Here is a 7,764-nt window from a genome sequence, read left to right as displayed (position 1 = left end):
AAGGTGAAAGGTACTGTAGATGTTTGTAATTTAATAAATCTGAAAGGGAATGATGAGAAAGTATTACCATGGGAGATTCAAAAGTGAGTTTTTTTGATTCTCAGGCTAGGAGTGAGGCGGCTGCCAGGTTTCGCAAACAAGGAGCCCATCCCTTAATGGTTGGGTCTAATTGTTTGGATAAATAAGCTATAGGTGCAAAAGTGGGGCCTAATTGGTGTCCTAGAACCCTGAGGGGAAATCCCTTGTTTTCTGACACATAAAGATAAAAGGGGCGTGACAAGTCTGGAAGATGTAGAGCAGGGGCTTCTAATAAGGTTAATTTGAGGCGAGTAAAAGGGACACTTATAGGGGTTTCTATGGGTTCATGGGGGTTTCCTTTAACTGCTTCATAAAGGGGAGCTGCCAAAAGAGAGTAGTTGGGAATCCAGGATCGAAAATATCCAGCTATACCCAGAAAGGAAAGACGTTCCCTTCGGGTTGTGGGGACTGGGATATTTCAGAGAGTTTGCTTTCTGTCTAGTGTGATGGATTTGAACCCAGGTGTTAGAGATATTCCTAAGTAGGTGACTTGTTGTTTGAAAAGATGGACTTTTGTTGGTGATACCCAATATCCCCTCTGGGAGATAAAGTTTAAAAGTGTGTAAGTGTCCTGCTGGAGTGTAGGTAATGAAGGAGCACAGAGAAGGAGGTCATCTACATATTGGATACATTGTGTATCTTTAAGATGGAGAAGAGAGAGATCTTGTGCTAGAATTTGGCCAAACAGGTGAGGACTATCTCTAAAACCTTGAGGCAAGACAGTCCAGGTAAGTTGGGTAGACACATTGGTGAAGGGATTGGTCCAGGTGAATGCGAAAATATCTTGAGAGTATATAAGGGGATAGAAAAGAATGCATCTTTGAGGTCTAAAACAAAAAAATAAGTGGCATCAGATTGGATGGAAGACAGGAGGGTATAAGGGTTAGGCACAATAGGATGTATGGGAACAACAGCTGAATTAATGATCCTAAGGTCTTGAACCAATCGGTATGTCCCACTGGGTTTTTTTTACTGCTAAAATGGGAGTGTTAAAGGGAGAGTTGGCATGTCTCAGGAGTCCCTTTTGTAAGAGATCATGTACTATGGGAGTTAGCCCCTCTAAGCTAGAGTGGGGGAGGGGATATTGTGCCAAGCTAGGGAATTGTGAGGGATTTTTAAGGAGAATTCTGACAGGGGGACATTTGGCTATTGAGGGAGAGTGAATATCCCACACTTGAGGATTAACAAGAGAGGGACTAATTGGCCAGTTGGGTTGGGAAGATGGAGATTGGAGGGCTTGGGATAATACCAGGCAGAAGGAAGCTGTCAGAGTGTTGGAAGGGCTCAGCATAGAAAAATGAATGGATGTTCCAATTTGAGATAAAATATCGCGGCCTAATAAAGGGACCGGGCATTGGAGATGTTCCAATTTGAGATAAAATATCGCGGCCTAATAAAGGGACCGGGCAGGATGGGAGAACTAGGAATGAATGAAGAAATGGAAAATTGCCCATTGTGTATGACAGTAAGGGAGTCTGGAGAGGGCACTGTAGTTGGCCTTCTACCCCAACAATAGAAGTCTGAGAAAGGGGGGTAGGCCCCCAGTATTCTCTTAATGCAGAGAAGCTGGCACCAGTATCCAATAAGAAAGAAATGGTCCTACCTGCCACAGTTAAGGTTACCCTGGGCTCCTGGGTGGTGATCCGCATTGGGCCAGGTGTGCCAGGGCCTCTTCATAGTCCCTCAGTTGTTGCTAGACCTATCAGGTCTGCAGGTTGGGGAGCTGTGGGGCTGACAATCGAATGACGGTTGAGTGCCAAGGGACAGTCTATACCCCAATGTACCCTCTGGTGACATTTGGGACAGGGCTTAGTTGTAACCTTGGGATTAGGACAGTCCTTTGCCCAGTGGCCTTCCTGATTATACCTGTAACAGGGGCCTGGTGGTTGGGAGCCCTTTTGTAGGGTTTTTCTTCCCTGTGGCGCAGGTGGACTGGTCGAATTAAGAGCCTGTGCTAATAATTGATATTTTTTTGTAGCTTTAAGGTCATCTCGGCCATGGTAGACCTTGAATGCTGTAGGCAGGACCTCTTCTGGAGGGGTCAAGGGCCCTTGGTCAAGCTTTTTTAGCTTAAGTCTAATGTCGGGGTAGCTCTGAGAAAAGAAATGCATCATAATTAATCTCTGGCCATCCACAGATTCAGGGTCTAGTTTGGTATGTTGACAGAGGCCGTCAGTCAGCCTTTGTAAAAAGGCGGATGGATTTTCATTTTTATCCTGTATGATCTCATTAAGCTTTTCATAATTAATGGACTTCATGGTGGCTCTGCAGAGCCCATGAAGGAGACAATTAATGTACCTGTTTAGAGCTTCAATTCCCACCTCTGTGTTGTAGTCCCATTCTGGGTCCTGATCAGGGACTGCAGCAGCACCTACCGGGTGGTGATTGTTGGTTAAATGTTCTTGGTCTGCATGTGTATGAGCCTGATCCAGCTCTCTTCTATTTTCCTCGGGAGTTAAGGCATTGGTTAAAACTACAAAAAGATCATGGTAAGTTAGTTGATAAGACTGAGTCAAAAGTTGAAATTGTTTTATAAAGGTTGTTGGATCAGCTGTAAAAGAACCAAGTCTGGCCTGAATGAGAGCTAGTTCAGACATAGGCAAAGGAGTATGAACACGGACAATTCCTTCAGCTCTAGCTACTTCACACAAGGGTGCCATCATGTGACCCTTGTGTGTCTTGGAGCAGGTGAGAGGAGGAGCATAGGGTGGGGTGGTCGGTGAGTCAGAAGAAATGGGAGGGGTAGGAGATTCTGAAGGAGGGGAGAAGTCAGATGGTGTAGGAGGAGGGGTGAGTGGGTTTCTGGCTGTCCGGTATGGGGGAGGATCATCTGCCAGGTCTGGTTGAGTGGAGGAGTCAGAAGAAGGGGGGTTGGGGGTGGAAAAACCTTGGGTCAGCAGAAGTATTCGAGCAGTTTTGGCAGTGGAACAAAGAGAGGGCTGATTAGCAAGATAGGAAAAGCCTTGGACATATGGGATCTCCCACCATTTTCCTTGTCGCTCACATAAGTTGTAAAGGTCTCTAATTAGACCCGATTCAAAGGAGCCATTAGGCGGCCAGACGTTTTGATTGCCTAATTTATATTGGGGCCAAATTTGAGTAGACAAGCGAATTAGCCGTTTGGGTTTTAAATCAAGACCCTCCAAATTCCTGAGTAAGCATCCCAAAGGAGAGTCAGCGGGTATAGAGGAACCAGAGCCCATGACCACCAGGACAGGAGGTTATCAGAAGACCAGACATCTCTGAGAGTTCTGATAAAATTCCTCTTTTTCTAGACCCGGTCTAGAAAGCTGAAATTCAGTCTCCCACGAAGGTGTCCTTTACGCGAGATAGGAATTTATGTGAACTAAGTCCCGGACTTAGTTCAGTTGAGTCCCGGACTCAACAGAGGCAAACCCGGTTTGCCAAAACTGAGGGACAGAGGACCTGGGCCCCAGCCTTGTCCCGGACGTGGTCCTTGTGGGTGGTCTGAAGTCTGGGGTCCCCACTACCCTGAGGACTTCTCAGAAAGGGGAACTTACCCAAAAAGGTGTGGGTTGGAAGATCAATAGGTCGGTGATGGCTGCAAAGATGGAGACGAGGAGAATGGTCACGGACGTCGGGCGGAGGTCAAATAGGGGCGCCCTGGAATCTGGGTTTTGGGCCCCAGGCATTTAGCTTGTGGGCCTGGCAATCCCAGAACCCACTTCTGACACCAATGAAAGGGGTCACGCGTGCCCCTTCGGGCGCCCCCTCCCAATGAGGTCACTCACGCACTGAGAGGTCCGGCAGGAGATCTTTATTGAAGGGAGCCAGGTGAGGCACAAAGGCCGGGAGGTGAAGAAAAGGAGGCGGATTACCAAGGGAAGGAGTGTTGGCTCATTTATAGGGTCTTGGGTGGAAGTTTTGCAATTTTAGGGGAATTAGCTGTTTTTTAACCTCTTGCAGGCCACATTGCCTTATAAGGTCTTAGTCCTGCAGGAGTCCCTTATCAGATGTTGGCATCATTTCTGGGAAGAATTCAACTCGGGGACGAAAACAAAATTTGTTGGGAAAATGAAACTTAGGTTGCGAAAATGAACCTTAAGTTAGGAAGAACCCGGAAGTCAGGTATAAAATGGTGGAGTTTAAAGTAACATGTACAATTTCCTAACAGTTTTGTTTTGTGGTACCAGGCATTGAATTCAGGACCTTGCACTTTTTAAAAAAATTGAATTGGTACATTCTAGATAGACAGTACAGTTTTATTCATTATTGGGATCTTGTACCTTTACATGCCAGGTCTTGGTTCTCATTTTTCCCCTTGTCCCCACCCTCCCTTCACCCCATCCTCCCCTCCCCACCTTCAAACACTTTAATTCCATTTTTAAATTTTCTCATATTTTTTTTCTTTTCCCTTGTTCCCCTTTCTGTATCCTTCCCACTGTCCCTACACCTTTGATCCTTTTCTTCCTATTTAACATTGCTAATTGTCCTGTTAGGGTCTTGAGTACTATTTTAGTTTTTCACATCAGAGAAACTATTCGGTGTTTGCATATGTATGACTTATTTCACTTAGGAGTATATCCTCAAAATATACCCATTTACCTATAAATGAATCTATTTCTCATTCTTTATGGCTGAGTAGTATTCCATTTTATAGAAAAACCACATCTTCTTTATCCAGTTTCCAACTGATGGGCAGATGGGCTGTTTTCAAATTTTAGCTATTACAAACTGTGCCACTATAGGATCCTACACTTTTGAGACAGTTGTGGTGCCCTTGAGGTAAATCCCTGGCCCTGAGGGTAAATTTTAAGAAAGGACATCCTAATCTTTAAAAATGCAAAAAGGGGTCTCTTTTTTGCCCTCCAGTAATTCTGGAATGACATGGTCCCTGGGTGTCTTTGTAGAGAGAAGGAATCTATCAGTTTACTCTCTGCTTACATTCACTGAGATTTTCTATTTTGCAAGTATTTCCCATTTGATTATCATTACTATAAACATTTTATTCAGCATGTAGCTCATATTAGGCACTATGTTAGGCAAGATGTGCCTGGGCTTGCCAAGTGGGGAGACTAGTTACAAAAAGAAAGGATTACACAATGAGGTGTATTGGACAAGTAACACAGGGGAGATGATACTGATGAAAGTAACACAGCTACCATTTACTGAGCACTTACTGTTTTCTGTTGCCTAATGCTTTTGCATATAATATCTACCAGTGTCCATGACTATAATATAAGATATTGTTATTCTCATTTTATATAAGATACAATTAGAAGGGATCATTAGGGCTTTAAAGTTCACAGTGATGGGAAATAGAAGAGGCTGATTACAAGTTAGTGAGGTCATAGTGTGTGATCTCTTTGGAGTGTCAAAGACGGTGAGTCAGGCTGGAAGAATTGTCACTGTCCAGCTGTATGAGGACTTTCACCTGTTCTTCTCTATGGAAACCTGGAGCTCAAGGTCACCAATGACCATCACTGCCAAATCCATTAGGCCATGTCCCAATCTTCATTAAACACATGACTGCAGTTTGAGCATCTGGTTACTGTCTTGCCTTTGAAGCTGTTCTCCTTAGTGTCCTCGATACTACAGTCACCTGCCTTCCCTCCCCACTGGTTACTTCTCCAGTGTCCTTTCCAAGATCATTCTCTGCCTTCCCTCCCCACTGGTTACTTCTCCAGTGTTCTTTCCCAGATCATTCTCTGCTCAACAGCTAAACATTGAGTGTTCCCAACCTAATCCTCAAGAAATTAACTTTTTGCCTTTTCTCTTTAGATGATGATCTTTTTGAATGCTATGACTAATATCACAGATAAGCAGGTGAAATGCAAGTTTCAAAATTTAACTTCCCCTTCTAATAGTACCATCATCCACATAATTGTCCTTACATTTTTAGTCTTGTTTGATTCATTTTCACCAATCCTCCCATATCCAATCTATTAACAAGTCCAGTTTTGCTACCACTAGAATAGACTTAAAGTCACTTTACAACCCTTTGTCTCTGGGGCCTAGCTCAAATCACCACCATTTCTCATTTGTACTGAAGTATAAGCTTGGTGACTAAATTTCCTGCTCCCATATTTGTTCCCTTAAAATCTATTCCCAGGAAAGTGATCTTGAAAAAATGTAAATCAAGCCAGACCTGCTGGCATGTGCCTGTAATCCCAGCACTTGGGATGTTGAGGCAAGAAGTTTGCCATAAATTCAAGGCCAAAGCAAGACCCTGTCTCAAAAGCTAAAACAAACAAATAAAAACTAAAAAAAAAAAACCAACAGCAAATCAATAGATCACTTTCATGCTTAAAACGCTGCAGTGACTTCCTATTCTAAGAGGAGAAAAACCTGAATTATCTATGATTACAAAGTGTACAACTCTGTGATATTACCTACTAGAGGCCCCTGCAGTCTCTAGTCCCCTCCTGGTGAATATGTGAAACAAGTTGAAGAAAGAAAATACACTAAAACAGATCTAAGAGAAAAAAAGAGAGGGCTTGGACAGCCAATGCTGGATTTCTAGCAAAAGACCCTGGCCAGTCACATCCACTGAATTTTATTGTTCATCAATTGGGGTAAAGGTGTGATATGTATATACATGTGCAGTACGTGCAGTTACTATGGAAATTAATGAAGGCAAGGCTTTAAAGAAAAGAGACAAAGCATTTTCAAATTAGAGACAAGATAAACAAAATATGGTTGTAATTAAAACACTGTCCTAGCTATGAAGTCACTAATTGTGGGAATGGAATCTAGGTGCAAATTACTCTGACCTCAGCTACACATGTTATTTCATAATAAACTCACAGCCTCATAGACCATTACTCTCATTTCAGCTGTGGCAATTAGTGGGGAGGTCATATTGACCTGTGTGCTACTGCAGTGCTCATAAGATGCTTCTGTGAGTCATGTAGCTTCAGTAAGACTCACTTCTTAAAGTAAGTCAATTGAGGGATTTAAGTCTTTATGGCCGGCACTGCTTACAGCAAGTTTTGAGCATATTCAACATTGCAGTTTCCTGCATTACCTTTCACTTTCTCACCTTGCAGATTTATTTTGTTTCTCATTGAGTTTATTGGTATATTTTAGGTATACAGTACAGTTACATTCATCATTGTACCCTTACATGACTGGTCTTGGTTCTCATTTTTTCTCCATATCCCTGCCCTCCCTTCTCCCCCTCCTCCCTTCCCTATTTACAAATACTTTATTTCCATTTTCTTATATTTTTCTTTTCCCATATTTCCTTTCCCCTACCCTTCCCACTTCCCCTACACCTTTAGCTCTTTTATTCCTATTTTACATGGTCAATTATACCATTAAAAGCTTATTTACAATTATAGTTTTTCACACCAGAGAAACTATTCAGTATTTACATATGTGTGACTTCTTTATTTCACTTAAGAGTATATCCTCAATATGCATCCATTTTCCTATGAAAGATGCTAATTTCTCATTCCTTATGGCTGAGTAGTATTCCATTTTATAGAAAAACCACATCTTTATCCAGGCTCAAACTAATGGGCAACTGGGCTGTTTTCAAGTTTTAGCTATTACAAACTGCGCTGACAGAAACATGGGTGCATTTATATCACTGTGGTATGATTGTTTTAATTCTTTTGGAAAAATACCCAGCAGAGGAATGGCTGGATCAAATGGAACCTCTAATCCTAATTCTTTGAGGTATCTTGATATTGATTTCCACAGTGGTTGCATCAGTTTACA

Source organism: Fukomys damarensis, unplaced genomic scaffold (genome assembly GCF_012274545.1).
Source record: "Fukomys damarensis isolate Sample0158 unplaced genomic scaffold, DMR_v1.0_HiC HiC_scaffold_11, whole genome shotgun sequence".
Classification (NCBI taxonomy): Eukaryota; Metazoa; Chordata; class Mammalia; order Rodentia; family Bathyergidae; genus Fukomys; species Fukomys damarensis.
This window is presented reverse-complemented; position numbering follows the sequence as displayed.